The sequence below is a fragment of the Perissodus microlepis genome, chromosome 11 (assembly GCF_051167445.1).
Source record: "Perissodus microlepis isolate ML-2025 ecotype Zambia chromosome 11, ASM5116744v1, whole genome shotgun sequence".
NCBI classification, from domain to species: domain Eukaryota; kingdom Metazoa; phylum Chordata; class Actinopteri; order Cichliformes; family Cichlidae; genus Perissodus; species Perissodus microlepis.
In genome coordinates, this window is record NC_140471.1 from 17,137,523 (window position 1) to 17,156,700 (window position 19,178).

Below are 19,178 nucleotides of genomic sequence, written 5' to 3' on the forward strand. Positions count from 1 at the left end.
TGGCGTGTGCAGTCAGTGGGTCTAAAAGTCACTGAGGGACCTTTTATGAGAATTTTTTTATTATACAAATTAAATCAGCCAAAACTTTATAGTGTTCTGGCCTCTCGACTGAAAACCGCAGAATGAAACCATTAGTGACACAGAATTTAATATTCAACATCTTTTGAAATATCTCTGGCTGCTTCAGACTCCTTTAGACACAGGTCTCTTTTCAAACAATGTGCCAGGTATTTCTTTGAAAAGCAGGCGGACATCTGTGTGATGTTGCCGCTGGACTGTTTATTTCTGACAGTAATTCACCTCCTTGAGGTTAGTCGACTCTATCACCTGACCCAGCTCTCTGTAATGAGGTTTGGAGTCAGGGACTTAAGGTGATACACACAAAGGGCTAATGAAAGCCTGAAGAGGAGAGGTTGAAGGAAAGGCGAGGCGGGAGGTGAGCAGGGGTGAAGGAAATTGGCAGTGAAATAATCAGCACTTGTATGATCGGCCACTGAAACATTCCATTGGTGTTTTGTGTGAAAGAGAGCCATTCATCAACATATCAATAAAAATATGAAGCAGATTATTATTGTGTTTGCTTACCATGGGCCCCCATCGTAAATAATGGGTCTGCCGCTGCTGCCTGTATTAATTATAATTAGAATGCTGATAATGTGTGTGCTCTTTTATTACGGGAGCTGAATCAATTTTACAGTCTTATTCAGTCCCACAAGGTCACACAAAGTTGCCAGGGCGAGAGATGGCTCCTTGTAAAAGCCATTCTGCAATCAGGGCCAGGAGAAGCAGGAGAGAGAGCGACCCAGACTGGGCAGATAAACGTCTTCGTGGCTTCACCTAGCAGCTAACTTTAACTTTTTTTACTCGTGGGATGGCGCGTGTGGGAAAAACAAAACTCTTTCATCACATTCACCAGTGCCCAATAAAGCTGAGTTTTCTTTCAGAAGCTGCGTTATTCCGTTTTTGATTACTCAAAAGTAGAAAAACACCTAAACCAGCTGAATAAGCCATGTAAAATTGCAAATGGCTAATCTGTTAGCACTGGTAGCATATAGTGGAAACACAGAAATTAAATGGACTAAAAACATGTATTCCTTTTTGGCTCTGTCCTTTCATTTCATGGCTCTTATGTTAGCTAGTCACAAAGCATTTTGGCATGCATTTTAGTTTTGGGGTCTTGCACTGAACAAGGATTTTAATCAGGCTAAATGCTAAACTGTAGTCACTAGCTAGGTGCTAGCTTTAGATAGCATGCCTCAATTTTTTATTATTCTGACCAACAGGGTTGATGACAGATGTTAAAAGAGTGAGCTAAAAGAAAATTAAAAATAAGTTTTTTTACACTCATCTTTGAACAACATTTAAATGTTGAATCGCACATCTGAAAGCTCATCCGGTCTTTCTTCCTTTATTTGAGAAATATTGCAAAAATCAAAGCTTTTGCTGTCATTCAATTATTTGGAACTTTTAATTCACTCATTTTCTCCTCCCTTGATTATAGTAATGAATTTCATACTTGTGTCTCTTAGTCCTCCTTAGGTTGTCGTTTAGTCAGTGTAGTACTGAGCAGTGAGACTGACAAAAACTAGCCGACACTCACATATCACACCTATTCTTGCTTCCCTTCACTTACTCCCAGTGAAATACAGAATCCTCCTTAATAATGCTATTATTAACATATAAAGCTCTACATGGACAGCCCCCTGCTTATAAATCAGTATGACTGAGACCTTATCGCTGCAGCCGACTTCTCAGATAATCTGATCACGGTCTCCTAATTGTTCCTTTTTCTTTAAAACTAGAGGTGATCGTGCTTTTGAGGCTGTCACTTTGGATCAGCCTTCCTCGGCCTATCAGGTCAACCCAATCTGTGATTTGTTTTAAATGACTGACAATCTTTTTTTACAGTCTATCTTTTCTTTAATCTTTCCTCCATTATTTGGCCCATAGTTTACATCTATATTTGCGTGTATTGAAGTGAGTATGTTGGAATGATTATCTGACCATGTGGATAATTATGTGTCTGTGTGTTTGAAGTCTGTATTCATACTGTGAAGCACCTTTATATCACTGGTGTTTTGAAAAGTGTCATACTGTCATGAAAATTATGATTCTTATGCTGTGATATGTTTTATAGTTAATGTAAAATAGCGATAACTGGATTTCTGCATTTTGCTGTTATGCTACAATACCAATGTTACTGTTACTTATTTCTCCGCCTATTGTTACTTTCATTAACCCCAAGCAGTTCTGTTGCATCTTGTCAAAGTGTAAAACCACACGAGAGATTACAAAAAACTGCTTTTCACCAGGGTGGTTCTTGTTGGGTTTGGTTTGCATTTGTTGACAGTTCACAGGAGAGAATGTGCTTTTTTTTGGGGGGGGGGGCAATGTTGAATCTCAACTTAGTCTAAATTCATAAGGCACCCCGCTGGCCTGTTCCTCTGTTTCCCTCTTCCTCACGAGTTTGACTGTCAGATGGCCCAACAACAGTGGATCTCACCAGCCTATCAGCCAGCTCCTACCTTTATAGCTCACTGCGTGGCTTTAAAGGCTGGATTTAGCATGGCTTGGCAAGGTTCAAACCAACAAACCATGCCACAGATTTGGAAAAAAAAATCTACATATCTGTTCGACTCATTTTCCCATTTGAAATACATTGCGTTCAAGTTGCCACACACTAAATTTGTCCCCTCCCCACTACGAGCCCAAGACCACAGTGGTTTGTTCCTAATGTGTCTTCTCTGTGAGTCACCTGTTAGAACAAATAAGCCCATAATCTTTACAACAAACATGATCATCCTAATTAATGTTATGCATACACGGGGATTTGACCAATTAGAGATGCATATTTCTCTCTATATAATGCTGTTTTTCAAAATAGCTACATTGATTTGTTTCTATTAAAAACATCCCATATTCATATATATATATATATATATATATAGAGTGCAACATTTGCATTTTATGAATACTCTGCTATCGGTGAGCAAATATTTTTACATATTTCATTTGCTTGTGCCTCCTTTTGCACATTAATAATTGGGTGTGTATTTCCTTTCTGGGGTAAGTTGTTATTTTTTTTGCCTGTGAATGTTAAAATGACCCTGTGTTCCCCCGTGAATGCGTGCATCTGTCATGAAATTATACATTCCATCAGCCCTCATTGAACTGGGCATTGACTCTGTGCCGCAGACTCGGGCTCTGGCAGTGAATCTTGATTATGGATTCTGTGATATTGTAAATGACTTGAGATTCCTCTGAATGTTTTGGATTAATCGGTTTGTGCAGATGTGGCTCCCCTTTTCTTTTTTTCTTTTTTTTTTGGTGGGCGCCATCTTGAACAGTTGCTCATTTCCATTCCGCCATCACATTCTGCATACAAAGCAGATTTGCAGATAGGTAATCCTTGTAAGGTTTTTAAAAGACAGGTTATTAGAGGATTGAGGGCTGAGTGTGTCTGTCTCCCTGTGTGTGTGTGTCTGCCAGGAGAAAAATTATGTACATTTTTTAAGTTGGTGACAATGAGCTGTGTCTCAAGGCAGGAGACATAGTAACTGTCTCCTTTCACTTCTCACCTAACAACATCCCACCCCCTTAAAAATGAGCACACACCAGGTACCCCCCGTGCACACAATCCCCACCTGCTCCCCCTTTTCCCTCTCCACAACCACCACCCAGAATTCTTTGAAATGCCTGGGGCTAAAAAGCTGGTTACTCTCCCCTGGCTTGCAGCTCACAGCTCCAGATTATTTCTGAATGCCAGAGCTGGTTTGCCCCCATCATCCTGCAAACCTGACACCCCCCCTCACCGAGCCCGACACTGTCTTCAGTGTGGCTCTACCTGTCACCTGTCAGACTCACCCCACCTTTTAGTGGCCAGTTATTTTCCATTGGTTTTAGATGTCTTTCATATCATGGCTCATTAAAGCGCAGCGCAGTAGGCAGCATATTTACATAGGCTACCGGGGAGGTTTTAATTTGCGTCGGTACAGAGCATGACCGGAACTGAAGAGTGCAGCTCCAAAATGACTTTTTCACACAACGCCTCCCGCACCCCCCGATCCGATGCCACCCTCCCCTCCGTCGTCCATTTCCCATATGAAAACATGTAGTCGAGCGTAATTGCTTGAGCAGGGCACAAAGACAGTGACAGAGCCGTCACCGAGGGGACCGGGGTTTCTCCCAAGCGACAGACCGGGAGGCCAATCAAAGCTGGCAGTGAGCAGCCTGTGGTTGTGATCATTCTCCTGAATATATACCATTAGTCTCTTTGGAAAGTCCCAACTGTTTCAGCCACTGTGCAACTTCCTAGTGTTTACTCACTTTGTCTGGCTACTATTGTCATGAGTCAGTCCAGAATCTGACTGTCCTGCCATCTGCAGCTCCACATTCAGCCCAGTAACGACTGTGTTTATGTTTATTTAGTTAATTAGAGGATATTTTTCACTTTCAAATTGCTGCTTGGTTGGGTATTGAGCTTTACAGGCTTTATTCGTGCTTTTATTTTTTTAAGTTGTGGGGGCAGTGTGATTCTACTTCTGCACATGGTGTCAAAATAAAGAAAATACATATAAATAACGAAACAGGCTGTGTTTTTTTCATGACAGATAGAAGGGAGGCCTCTGTGCTAAATTATTTACATGACAAGATAGTCAGGCTGCCAACTTTTACAATTCTATCTCAGAATGTGTATAGCAGAGGAATAACGTAATTTCCCTGAGACAAGATTTCCGGCAGAGATTCCCCCTTTTCCCAGTTCACAGCAGAGACTCCCATATCAGTTGGAGATACTATTATCAGCCTGCGGTTCAAGATTCTTTTCAAAAAGACAAGGAGGGATAGAGGCTGAGGCTAATATTGTCATAAGATGCTCTGTGTCACTCCCAAAATACATGGAGCACTGGGAGATTCGGTAGTTGCAGAGTCCGCTCCTCAAACATTTGCTCTCCTCCCACATCTCTCAAAGGAGTCGGCAGTACGCGAGCTCGTGCAGATGCACTCCAAATAGCAGGCTGTTCATCATGCATTGTCATAGAGCAGGCTCATTCCCCAGCTACCCCTCCCTCAACAATCCCCCTGCTCATGTAACCCCCCCTCCTCCACCCCCCAATCTCGTCCGCCGATGCTCCTGCTGGCCCTACATCCCATTGCAGCGCTCCGATATCAATCAACAGCAATGAGGCTGGCTCCAGCTTCCTCACCGTCCCAAACAGCGCCGCCTCGCCCCCTGCCCAGGCGCCACACCCAAGCAAAAGATGGCCGGGATGCCATCCGGGACGGACGGATGGGTGGAAGAATGGACCGACAGACAGGCGAGCAGACACACACGCGGCCATGTGATTTCAGTGTAATTTTGGAAAGCATATTGTCTAATTTTGCCATCTGTCCGGGAGGGAGCGATGGCAGCGTGGAGCTCATTTGCCGTCTGCTTGCTTTATTGCGGCTATACAGAACAAGTTTTTGGAGCAGGATGCAGGCCTGGGTGTGCAGCCCACTGGAGCTGAGAGGCGTGTCGATGCAGGCACCAGGTTCCCACCACTCCATCATGGGCTACTGTGTGTCTGACATCCAGAGAGACATGCGGAACACCTCAGAATGAAAGCTCCGATTCAGTCGCTGCTGGGATGCATTAGAAATGTGACAGTAAGGAAATTTTCAAAAGCAATCTGAGAGCAAACTCTTGAGCGTTTGCTGTCCTCAAGTTTCTAAGGACAAGTTGGAAAAATGTTTCACACTCTATGACAGTTTTAGAGCTGTCGCTCATACCACCAGGCCGTTATGAATTTGGTCCAGTTTGCGAATGGCGAACGGTCATATAGACACACACGAGCGCGCACACACATACATTGCTGTCACACATTGTGGATCACGTCTGGTTCAGCTGCTCCTTGGCTCTGACATTAATACAGAGCAGATTGGTGGAGATCTGCAGCCCTTGTTGTTTGATCTTTCCTCCTCTTGCCACATTTCCTGGCACTGCCCCCCTGCCACACCGCGTGGCGCAGGCAGGACTGGCATGGCCTCAACGTGCCTGCCAGGTTTGTTCTCTGTCTTCTTCCCCTTCCAACTTATTCCCTTATGCCCGCTCCATGGATTCAGTTCTGCAAATTACAAGAGCTCCCCTACCCCCAGCGACAGCCTGGATTCAAGAGACCTTCAATCTACCAGTTTGTCTTCTTCAGAAAGGAGCGATGCTACCTCGGCCTGCGATGTGTCGCTCAGTTTGCTTTTTTCCATGATAATTGTCCTCTGCAGTAAATTAGGTTATCTTCCTCATTCTCCTTTCCAAGTTTGGCTGAAAGAGTCTCCTCTGAAAATTTCATTTTGGCACAAATTACGTATGCTACCGAATATTAGAAGTATTAAGCTGTAAGGCCATGACTAAACATAAGATACAGGCCAAGCTACACCTCAGAACAAAAGACACTCTTTAGCCAGCGGTAGCCTCAACTTGAACAAACACTGTATTCTCTTATCAAGACCCCATCCCCTTTCATTCCCTGTTTATTTAAGACTGTCATTTGGCCTTTAATGCCTTGAGTCTCAATAGAGAAATTGTTTAAAATGTCACAATCGAATGTATAGATTAAAAGCAAATACACCTTGGAGGTAAAGGCAGCATCAGCATTATACCGCCTGTATAATCTGAACTATTTGTTCAAAGGAATTACGTCTGTGAGCCCACACTCTGTGTCCCTTTCCCTGGCGTTCCTCCTGAGGTAATAATCAGGATGGGCAAGAAAAAAACACAAAAGCACACAAGCTAATTTGGTAATAACGTTGCCACGCAATGTCGGCACCCAATTTGCACGGTCTATCTGCCATTTTACAACAATCTGCCTTCCCTTTTATGAATCGGCATCAGATCTCAGCCCTATCTGCACCCCCCCCCCCCCCCCCCCCCCCCTCTACGTTAACCACTTCATTTGTGACTAATGGCACACGCACGATCGTTATCGTTCTAATTTATTCCAAGTTTAAGATGAAGGGCCGGATAAGGTGCAAGAGACAATAAGTTGAAAAAGCCAGTGTGATGCCTCAGTTAATGAGGCACATCGTCTTTTTTTATGTGTGTGCGCGCACCGCTGGGGTCAAAAGCACAACGCAGGCTGATTGAGAGTGAAGGGAAGAAAACTGAGATGGCAATTCAGAAAAGAGAGGGTAGGGAGGGAGGGCAAACCGTCCTCTTCGCTGAAAATCATCTTTTGAAGGAGATATAAGATCATCAGAGCCTTGTAATGGAAGCTGAGTGGGTACCTGGAGATGAAGATTGGCTAAAGTTTATGAGATACTGATTTTAAATGGATATACTCTAACTGCACCTTTAAATGGGCACATCCAGAGTGAGCTGTTAGCATAAAATAGATCTCTAAGGTTTGTCAAATGGAGAGTTTTCATACTTTTTATTCGTAAGGGGAAAAAAATATTACCTTTGTTGCACAAAGGTGAACCTCATAATAACGCCTCTAAATTAATCACTTGATTAATTATATCAGTGTGTCTCAAAGAAAAATTCACATAATACACAGTAAAATCTACAGTAGCTTGCTGTTAATTATTTACAGTAATCACCTATAATCACATATGCATAAATAAAAAGGCAACATAAATAAAATAGGTTAAAATGTATCAGATCACTGATGTTTTCCATCATTTTAAGAGCTTGCAATGTAATACTGCTATAACTGCAACACCTAAAGCTGGCATGTCAAACTCATTTTACCCATTAATCTTAAGAGGGGCCGGACCAGTCTGTCAGTGCGAAGAAGTTTAACTCCACATTTAATCCCTGAAATGTCTTAATATAAGAAAAAGAAGTGCAATTTCAACAGAATATATCAGTTTTTTTGTGTGATAAAGAAAGTAAATCAAAGAAATGTGTCAGCGTCACTCTTTCAATTTAACTTTTAAGAAACAAATGCCTAAAATTACAGAGAAAGTTCTGGTAGCTCATTGTGCAGACTGTAAATACAAAACTGTGAATTAACAAAAAAAATTTTGTTAATTCACAGATTTTTTCTTTTTTTTTCTTTTTTACTGTGGAACTGCTGTAAAAAACAGTTTCTATAGTATACATTTAATTGTTTATTAAAAGTAAAAAAAAGTATGCCTTCACACTCACCACCCAGTGGGCCAGAGGGAGTCTTTGCCAGGCCAACTTTGGTCTCTGGGCCTTATGTTTCTCACCCCTGATCTAAAGTGCGATGATTTCATGGTTATTTTATGCACCATTGTCTTTGCTTAATATTAAAAAGGTTTGTCCCAGCTCCTTCCTCGTGACCGGCAGGTAATACGTACAATTCATACAGTGACTTCTTCATTCATGTGTATACAGGGGTTCGGTTCTGAATGAAAGCCTTTATACAACCACCATTAGAGAGCTTTTCTAAAAATCACGTTTCCATGCATGTGTTTGGCGTCTCCTGCTATCATTGTTTGAATTGATTTCCTGTGTGTTAAGGGCATCATATTTGAAGCGATTCATTTTAAATGATAACAGCCCAAAGACATGCAACTAATGATGAATGCCGCTCATTGGTTTGGCAACTTTTCCATCTCTATGTACAGGAGAGAGAAAAGCTCTGTTCTGGAACGTAGTGGCTCCCTGACGTGAAAAACACAGAATCAGTCTGTCTCTCAGGCCTCCTGGGCAACATATGGAGCCCTCCAAGTTAGTGTTCAACTTCCCAACGGCTGTTGTGGAAAGTGTGGCTCTAACTGCGGCCCTCAGAGAGCTAATTAGAAACCCTTGTGCATAAACCTTGCTTGGAAGTTGCTGTGGGCTGCACCAGCCCCAACCAAGGCAGGATATGTGCTGCCTGTGAAATAATAAACAAAATTTGCATATAATGTCAACGTTTGGCATCCTTCAGCGATGGCCGAGGCCGCTCTCATGGCAAGCTTATAAAACATATCGATAAAAAAAAAAAAAAAAAAGTTCAGGCAAAACGTCTGATTATTTCCAGCGTTTTGTATGTCAGAGAGATGTTTGGATTCATTCGAGCATTTTTCTATTAGAATTCTAGGTGCTTAAACCCTCACTAATTATCTCTCCCACCCTCCAGTGGTTTAAACTTGTGATTTGTAACAGATAAAAAGCCCCACATAAGGGATCCCCACAAATACATATTTAGCTGCAGAGTAATTAAGCTGTATTAGACTTCATTCATACCTGCCAGAGTGTAATACTGCACTGTTACACAGTGACGCTTTCAATTAATGAAAACGTCTAAACCAGCACACATGTGGGATCACTATGCCGGGTCTAGCTCCACTGTATTTGTCATGCGCTGTAAGCCAACACAATTACACAGACCTAACATAGTAATTGCTATGTAGCAGCTCTTACAATGGTAGAAATGGAATTACCTCAACAGAAAGTGCTAGCAGGTCTAATGGGAAATGGAGGACGAGAGGGAGGGGGGGGGGGGCAACCTTTTACTGAACTGTAAATCATGCCTCACTTTTAAGAGGTGGGAAAATAAATAATGTCTGAAAGTGCAATGATTTCAGTGATTTAGGGGAGCTTTTGAGAAGCGTATTACTAGAGCTGACAGCTTGTGGGAGATAGACAGGTTGTGTTAAGAGGAAAGGATAAGAGGCTATGACATTATGTCTGCAGGGTTAAGGTGTCAGAGTCAAAGCGTGAACCACTATTACTGGATCAATACTTCTCAGTTTTGCACTTATCTCTGGCCCAGTGGTTAGCTGCGGCAGCTTTTCTGGATATACACAGGGACTAAAATGCCACTACTGAGCGACCTGCTTCATTTTTGTAACGCTGCAGAGGAGCATTGTAACAAAAAAAAAAAGTCATCTGAGCTGTTTTCACAGGGAGTGTTCAATTCTCCACTGAAGAAAAATAAAACGGGTCTGAGGGCCGTTATTCCTCTTGACACTCACCAGAACTGTAGCGCATTTTATTAAAATGCTCTTTTAATTCTGGACGGATGTCAGAAAATACAGGTTCGGCTTTTTATATTGCCATGCAGCGGGGTTTTCTCAAGTCCCGCTGCTGAAATGTGTCCTCAAGGAGAGCGATGTCCACCCTTTTTACGCTTTTAGGTATAAAAACAAAACCAAAAAATGCACTAATGTCATGTCCGCTCTTGGACAGGAAAAAGAACCGCTGTCGCAGTCAAGAAACAAGAAAAAGCGTGCACTTTCAAGTCTTTCATTAAACTTCTGAAGCCTCCGAGTTAATCCGTGCTGTACATAGAACAAAAACTCAGCATTCAACAATTTAAAAAGCTAAGAAAGAGAGTGGGGGGAGAGAGACACAGGAAAAGAGAGAGAGAGAGAGAAATGAGGAGGAGGGAGGAGGTGGTGGTGGTGGGGGGGGGGGACTGGCCTGATCGCTACATATTCATATTCCTATGCAGGCGTTATCACTTAAAAGGCTTTCTAATTACAACAACAAGACAAAAACTCCTTGGATTCCTTCCAGACCCGCTAAATGATAAAATAAGCTTGCACTCTCTCTCCTTCTTAATCTCTGCAAAGCACCTTGGAGCCTCATCTCCCAAATACAGGCGAATGAATGTGAAAATGCCATTTAGAGATGCAGGTGTGACATTTGATAAGAAACTTCTGGATTAAATATGTTCTGCTAATGAGGAACCCAGCTACCCCATCAGGGCAAACTATTGGTGGGATTGTGTGCACGCTGATAACATTCCGCGCGCAAAACATCCAAATTCATTATTAATAAACAGCCGCAGTCTCTCTATCACACGGAAAGTCTGCATCCTTCAGTGGAGAGACGGGGATGTTGCGTCTCATTAGGAGAGGCTGAGGAAAAGAAGGGGGAGGTACGGGAGGTGTATGTGGCGGGGTAGGGGTATCGACTGTTTTCATATTTAGCTGTTTGGGGCCTTTTTGGGGGGGAGGAGGCGGGTGGTAAGAGACTATTTCAAAGGGTATGTTAATGGTGCATTGAATGTTGGAACAAAAGAGTTGAAAGTTTCAGGGGATCTGGCAGTGAACGTAATACTCTGGCTATAGCTAATACGGAAAAGAGGGGGATAGCAGGCTAAGCCATTGGTGCAGTAGACTGGGAAGTCCCTGGCCCCAACTTGACATTTATAACGATTTGGAGAAGATTAAAGGCGTATTACTGCTGTAGTCCATAATGTGGCTCTGTAATGAGGTGTGAGTGCATTACCGTCCTGCTTCAAACCTTTGAAGGGAAGACAGAGGGAGAGCGGTTTCAAAGAACACGGATACTTGACTGTATTGTGGCCACCGCCAGTGAAAGACTCTGAGGCTGGGGAGCCGGAGTGAGGAGGGACTCCAGAGGCCTGCCAGTGGAAGCTGAGGCTGCCACCGTTGAAGCCTTGTCAGTCTAAACCAGCTTAGTTCAGCCAGCCAGCAAAGTGTCTCAGACTGACAGGCAGCACTTTGTTATTCGGACCAGTAACTGGAGGTCCATGTCTGCCGCCTGGAAATATTTTATATTCAAATAGAAATTAGAAATGGAATGTGTTATTTCAGGCACCGAATATGGCAGCTTTTTTTTTAAGGTGCACACAAACTCATAGAGGGAGAAGAATAAAAACAGCTTTAGTAATTCTGCCAGCACTCTGTTTTGACAATTATTATTTTTGGCCCAGTGGCTTTTTTTTTTTTTTTTTTTTTTCTTTTACAGTACATAGCAAAAAAGGGATGTCAGTGCCAACTCTAAAACCAGCCGCACAAAAAAAAAATGAATATTCGAAAAGGTAGTTTTTAAAAAAACGCTTGCGTTATCTGCAAAAAATAAAAACACAGGTAATTCGGCGTCGGCGTGTGCAAATGAAGGTTGCAGGTGTCGTCCGTCCATTTAAACGCTCTTTATGATGTTAATTAGTTGTTAGCGTAATTTTCCAGCCTCCGCCATCAACCGTGAGAAGTTCAGAGACCTGCTGTTTAAACTGAGAGTCAATGCCATGGCACCGTTTCAAGAGCTCCCGAACAGGACGCCCAGTGATAACGAACAGGTGATGGGGCCTGATGCCTATGGCAGCAGGATATTGCAAAGACAATTGAATTTGTCGGGAGAAATGAATCTTCTGGACAGCGTATCACATGTTAAAACAACACACATTGCATGCAATTTGCTTATGCAGGAGGGTGATAAAGTGTGCTTATTTAAAAGATAAACAAAGGTGGGGAGGTGCGGGCGGGGGGGGGGGGGGGGTCGTCTTGTGCAGTAAATTGTGCATGTGTGTTTACTCCCTATGAGTAACGCCAGAGGTTTATAGTCCCAGACACGGGCAGCCGTGCTTTATGGCACCTCTGTTTGTGTGATAGGAGTATTTATGATATTGGAATTTATGTTGCGCTGTGTTCACACTGTCTTGAGTACTGCTGGTGGTCTGTATTTAAATGCACTTAAGGAGATTTGGTGTTTGTCTTCGCGTTTGACTGAAAGCCTTCGGATGATATCACTCTTAAGCGAGAGGTCAGATTCATTATCCTCGCCGTGCTTCTCGCAGACACCCCGGCCCTTCCAAGGTTAAATTCAAAACATTCCGAGCTTTTCGCGAGAAGTGTGAAAGCCGTCCGAATGGAGAGAGGAGTTTCATCTCCTCGGCCCCTTGCTAAGGCTAATCTTAACCCCACCCCACCCAACCCCCCGCAATAACATTTCCACTCCGCTTCCTCCAACTCCAGACATATTTGCTCTCCCTTGCTGCTCGTGTCCCCGTTAAGATTTAAACAGCAAACATAAAATGCGTAAGATAACCTGCGAGAGGCGGGGAGGGAGGGGTTTTGGAGAGACTTGACTCCGAACATTATTTTAAAGACCAGATCTGAGAGCTCCGGCGCAGCAGTCGGGAGCGATTATCTGCTGTGATCCCTCTCCGATGCACCAGTCATTCATCTGCCGATCCTCCAACCACCACCACCCCCCGCGCGCGCACACACGTACAAACGCAGCCCTACGCAAAGGCAGACCCCTAATCATGTCGACACTGTGTGTCAGTGCCATGGATGAGCAAGGCCTAGAGATGAGAACGGCTCTGTAAACACGGGCAGGCAGCAGGGAGCTTCCCTGAACCACCCGCCCACCCCCCACGCTGCTTGGAATAAGCAAAAGAGAAGATTTAGGGATTTTGCGGGGCCCAACTTTGTAGCATCAGCTCAGGGTGTTTTTCCGGGGTGCTGCCGCTGGGATATTGTTCTTAGCTTATAAAGTGCCGCCCGCCCATTATAAGCCCTGTGTTTTTTGTCAGTAGTATTACAATCTTCTCTCTCTATTGCCTTGGATTTGACTCTTTGGTATCTACTGCGTCCCACATATTGTCTACATATTCTGTCGTTGACCTTTGCTGTTGACCTCTCACATTCAGATAAACCAGCAGGATCTTTACGAGGAAGTCTCGTCATACTGCTGACACAGTTTCTTTCTTAAAGTGACCTCTGTATTCACAGACCCCCCCACCCCCACCGCTGTCAATTATGAACTATCATGATAGAGTAGTAAATCTACTGCGCATCAACTGTGTGTATTCCATAAACAGACTAATACAATTGGCTGTATCAAATGGGATGTATATTAACAACAGTCGACCGTGCTCTCTCTCCCCCTGTCAGGATTCTATTATGGAGCATGCTCCCGCCCCTTGTTTTGATACAGCGGTAATTTAAAGACCGATCTTAATTGACTTATTTTTTCCGCATGTCTGTCGGAGCTTGTGCATGCACTGCAATAAGAGTCTTGTTTCTTTATTGGGCCACACACAATGTACTGAGTTCAATTTTACCATTCATAATGAATGCAGCCTCGCCATTCAAATGCAGCCATAAGCACACAGCAGATAAGAATTTAATTAAATGTAGATTAAAACCAAACAGGAAAACACACTGGCTGATAATTTTTTATCACGTCCCCTGGTCATATTTTTTTTCTCCCCCCCCCCCCTTCATACTTTCGACTTGTTCTTCCTTGGGCTACATCTTTTTTCAGCTTGCCAAAAAAGTGGCGAAACCACCTCGCACATCTCACCGTGGCGCCGTGAGATTGTGTAAAAAATGCAAAACGAGGGGCGGTCACACGATTAATCAGAATCCTCGTGTCTGGGGGAGGAATGGAGGCTGGCGGAGGATTGAGTTGAGGTGGGGGTGGCTGGGAGGGGGTGAGTGCACAGGGGTGCAAGGAAGGAATTAGTTGCTTCATCCCGAATTTGCATCATATTCCAAAAGGACAATCCCAGCACTGTAGGCAAGGGGAAACATATCTCGCTCTCTGCAGGAACAATTAAATATTTCCTACAATGCTGAATAAATGTCACCTTCAGTATCAAATTGTCCATACTTGCTAAACATGTTGTTACAGTGAGTGCCTCGAAAGCATGCCCGAAAAGAGAAGAGCCACAATATTTTATTTATTTAATTTTTTTTAGATGTGGACCACAGCCTCAGCTAACTGTGCACCTCCAGGCACTAATAGTGTGCTGAACTCCACCGGGGATACCAGCGAGCAAGAGACAACTCCAGTCCTTGTCAGGGATTTCCCTCTGTTGGAGCCTTCCACCGGGGGTGCTCGGTTACATGCTAAACACACAGTGTTTGAACATTTGCACCCTGCTCGTCGTCCGTTTTAATTCCGATGAATAGTGACAGCCCTAGTGTTAATGACAAAGTAAACAGAGTTAGTTTCTGTTTTGCTTTTTTTCCTCCTCGGGAAATAAATGCATTAATTTCTCACCATCTGGCGTACTTATCACATAGCATATTTCAGCTTTTCCAACACTTTCAGACAGCTGTTGGGTTACCTGAGTGATTCCGCTCACAGTACAGCGGCTTCGTTTAATCGGAGGTGATGGTGTCATCGCCTGCGTGCACGTGTTCTGTTCTCTATTTCTTTTGCTCTCCTAATGCTGCTGTTGCATTAGCAGAGAGGTTAGAAACGTGGCGCTGGTAAGCGTGGCAGTGGACTTTAGTGTCCGTGCCATCCCCTGCCACCTCCACAGCGGCCGACACCGCCGTGCCGCTGCCTGCCCGGCTGCGCCTGTGCCTGCCTGCCCACCGCGCCGGTGCTGCATCTCAGTTCCACTCTATTACCCTCACGCAGGCGATTGGCCTTTTCTGTGGGGAAAAGAGCAATTTCCTGTCGCAGTCTGTTTGATCAAGTGCTAAACCCTTGTGATCAATAGAGAGACAGATGTCGGCTCCAGATGGCCGCGTGGTGATACCTGGGGCAGAGAGGGGGCTTGCCAGGACGACAGAATGGCAATGAGCAAGGGCAGCGGCTGTGCTCCCGATGCACTAGCCACCGAGACACAATGTGACAAACGCAATTAGGCCTTTTAGCCGCAGATTATTTATTTCTCCCGCAAAAACCGTCAGAAAATTTAATTAGCACATACTTTAAGCAATATGTAGAATTACCGGGGTGCAGAGATGGAGGGCATGCTGGGATGCTGCACGAGTGACTGGTGTGCGTGTCAGAGCGTGTCAGAGCGTGTGCGCGCGTGCGTCGCTTGTCCTGTGAATACCAAATGAGCGTGCTTGTAAATAAGGCTGGCTTTGCAAATAAAACAAGCACATTTTTAAGGCAGAAATCAGTAGGTGTTCGTAAAGGAAGGAAAAAACAAAACACATAACTCTATAAATTCCGTTCCTCGTGACCAGATCAATAAATGTTGAATTCCAAAAAGGATGACAGGTGCATCTTTCTGGCTCTCTGTCCTTCTGGAGAGGAAAAAAATAACTGCCAGCACCAGAAGGCCAAAATAGACCTTTCCAAATAGGAGAGACAGAGGAGGAGAGAGGCTCCCATTTTTTAAACGGCAAGCATTTGCATTAGGGCTGGCATCCACCATACACCACAAATACACACACACAATCACGCGCGCACACACATACACCCACACAAATGCAGACTGGCCAGGCAGCCCATGTGGCGTAGGGCCGGAGCCATGTTGGAGGAACCACTGAGGCGCATGGCGATGGCGTGTTGCTCTCCCAGGAAAACCAAACGCGTCGCCGTTGGCCCCGCGCCGTTCACCTGCTCCCGCCGAGGCATGATGGGTAGGGGGACACGGGCCACGGGGCCGCAGCTGGAGGGAAGGGAGGGGTAGAGTCTGCCGCGGTGTCCTGTCACGAGGGGTCTTCTGGTCCCATTAGCAGGGCTTGGTCAGGACGGGCCCCCAACCAGCCTGCCGCCGCAGCGGGGGCCGCAGTAAACACATGTCGACTGGCCACAACCAGGACACAGGCAGCACTACCCGCAGAGAAGGAGAGCTAATAGAGTGCTCAATGGGACAAACCTGTCCAAATAAAGAATAAAGCAGAGTGGAGAGAGGAGCCAGTCAGAGCTTTTCCTTTAATAGTCTACTCCACTTTACTGCGGACGGGGAGAAAGCTGACTGTGTGTGTGTGGCAGCTAATGAGGGAGAGAGCGAGCTTTGTACTGCAGGAATGTGGCTGTGTATTGTTTCAGACTGACAGCACAGAGATCCGGAAGCTTAAAACGTCCTCAGTAGAAATTTTGTGCTCGTGGGAGAAGGTTTAATTTGTTTGGAAAAACAGAAACGCATCCAAATGTTTTTGTACATCTTTCTTTTTAAAATAAAAAACAACAAAAAAAGAGAGCGAACAGCAAAGCGGTTGACGTGCGGGTAATTCCTCCTATAATTTAATACATTTCATTAGAAAATAAATAAATCTGAAATTGAAATAGTCGGGCTCCGTCATAGCACCCTAATGGAGCAAAAATAGCTGCTAATTCACATTTCTATTTTCTTCTCCCTCAAAAATGATTACAACACCATTACCAGGCAAACATCCCCCTGCCAGCCAGTATCGTTCTCACTGTGCTTAACAAAAAAAAAGGAAAAAACTACACAAATCTCCGGAGACCAGCCACGGAAATGTCTTTTAATTTCAAAGTGAAACATTTAATTCTTGCTCTGTGAAACATTTGCTGAATCACATCGTTGCATCATTTTTTTATACATTTTTTTTCAAAGACTTGATAAACGTGTGTGTTGAAAGACGTTGTTCGGGGGTGCTCCTTCTTCTTCAGCTTTTATGTCTTTGTTGCCTGTGAATGTATACAGTAGAGAGCGGCGTGTGTGAGGCTCCCCTGGGAGGACTTTTTAATTTGTGGATTCTGACCCTCGTGCCATTCGCTCAAGGCCATCCATGAGCTCTCGGTACCGGCTATATCTGAAAAAAAAAAAAAACACTTGATACTAAAATTAGTCCAGACACTGTAGTAGTGCAGAACGAGAGGAAAAATCTTGAGGAAGAGAGAGAGACAGACAGAGAGGTGTGTGTTTGGTGGGGGTGGGGGGTCAGGCTCAAGTCAGGGCTCTGTAAACACATATTTACTGAACAACATTTATTATTACCCTGGAAAAAAGGACACTGTCTTCCTGCCAGACTTCTGAATTTTAATATATATTTTAATATAAAACATGTTGAAAAGTGACTAAACCACTCATGCAATTACAGAAATGTGGCAACAACACACACACGCACACATTTAAATAAAGAAAAGAGTGAGAAACATGAAACATAGCCCTGCGCACACCTAATATCCAGTCACAGATCGAATAGAAATGAGGTCGGGCGGATTCCTTTTGAGCCAAACGCCTTTTTTTCTTCGTGAGAGTAAAATTTTTAGCTCCTACCTGCAAGGATGTATAGGCAGACTGGCATCTGTGCTTGCCCTGCCATGTCTGAGGCATCTCTGCATCATCGTGGCAAAAAAAAAAAAAAATCATCCAAGGACTGCAAGCTTGAGCAGGAGAAGAGTGCCTCCTAGTGGCAGAGAGCAAGCATGAACAGGATTGGAGGAAGCAGAGAGTGAAAGGGAGGGAGAGTCAATCTGTGTCAGAGCCTCGTGAAATAATAGTAGAGTCAGCTAATTCTAGTTTAGTGTACCGTCAATAATAGTAAGCTTGTTTGACCCCGCGAATGATGTTCCAGCTCGGGTCCAAGCTCAGCGCTTTCCTTTCTTGCCGCCGGCTCGCTCTGGCTCGGGGGACTGTGACGGCTGGTTTGACAGCCGTGAGTCATCCTAATGTGCTCGACTCTGGTGATCCAGAAACAGTCCAAATATTTACCAGTATTCACGAGGAGGATGTGTTTAGCGTTTGTCACGGCACCATCGGGTCCGCTCGTCGGGTGCAGATACAGATATTATTCATCCACGATTAGTATTTCCACCGGATCCGTTGGGTTGGCGGGTAGGGAGGAAGTTGTTTATTGTGTCAGGTTGTAATTCACTCCTTCTCTGATTGGAGCTTTGTGAAAGCTAAAAAGAAGAAGAAGAAGCGGTGCACAGCTACTTGATATTCGTAGGTGCAAGCAGCTTGTTCCCATTTGACCAGGAGGAGTCGGAGCTGATTTAAAGACAAGAAGAGTAGAGGTCTTTAATTACAACCCTCTCTGTGGCTTCAGGCACCACTAGCCTCACTTCACAATTAAGACCAGCAGTTAGCGCAGAGCCAACAGACGGAGACGAGCACTTTAAGAAGCCGAGGGAAAAAAAGAAAAAAGAAGTCTCCACAACATCATTCTTGACAAAAGAACATCTTTTTTTGCTATCTAGAATTAGATATTTTAACCTTTTGCTCTTTTCTACAACATAATGGGATCAGCAAGCACTTCGGCACAAGTATACCTCACAGATCTCCCTCTCAAGCTCGGCCATTTCTTCACCTGCAGAGTGTTTCTTTCTAACACATGACCCCACGATGCATTCAGATAATGCCGACGGGCCGGCGTTAGTGTTCCCAGAAGCACCGTTCAACCCCTCCCATAACACACGGGCTGGTGTGCAGCGGGACTGTACTCCAGTGCCGTAATGGCCTCTGCAACGGTAATATGTTTGGACAGATGGGAGAGGCAAGTGCTGATGTGCTTAACTACGCATTTTACAGCTAAACTATTAAAGAGTTGTGCTGTTTACACAGCAACATTTGAATACCTGTCTTCAGGCCAGTTTAATTATCCGGGCCCTTCTGTTATTTCTGCTGCTTTGTTGTCTCTCAGCTTTTCGCACGAGGCATGAGAGATTTGTTTGCAGCTTCATTAAGATATGGCGCTGGTGGTGGTGGTAGCGGTTTGCAGGGTGCACAGAAAAAAAGAAAATAAAGGGGGGGAAGAAAAATATTTGAAAAAATTCCTGCTCAAGTATCTCATATTCTCTTCTACCAACACCACCCCCCAACACACAC

The 19,178-nt window shown here is 44.4% G+C and overlaps 1 protein-coding gene and 1 long non-coding RNA gene across 3 annotated transcripts in view; one reads left to right on the forward strand and one right to left on the reverse strand.

Moving 5' to 3' along the window:
- zfpm2a (zinc finger protein, FOG family member 2a) overlaps window positions 1-19,178 on the forward strand; it is a 121,878-nt gene that overhangs the window by 93,991 nt on the left and 8,709 nt on the right. The window lies entirely within an intron of this gene.
- LOC146377473 (uncharacterized) lies at window positions 16,843-18,834 on the reverse strand. Its single transcript, XR_014801593.1, has 2 exons — window positions 17,628-18,834; window positions 16,843-17,160 (listed from the first exon to the last, which is right to left on the reverse strand). It is a non-coding gene; the product is annotated as an uncharacterized LOC146377473 (long non-coding RNA).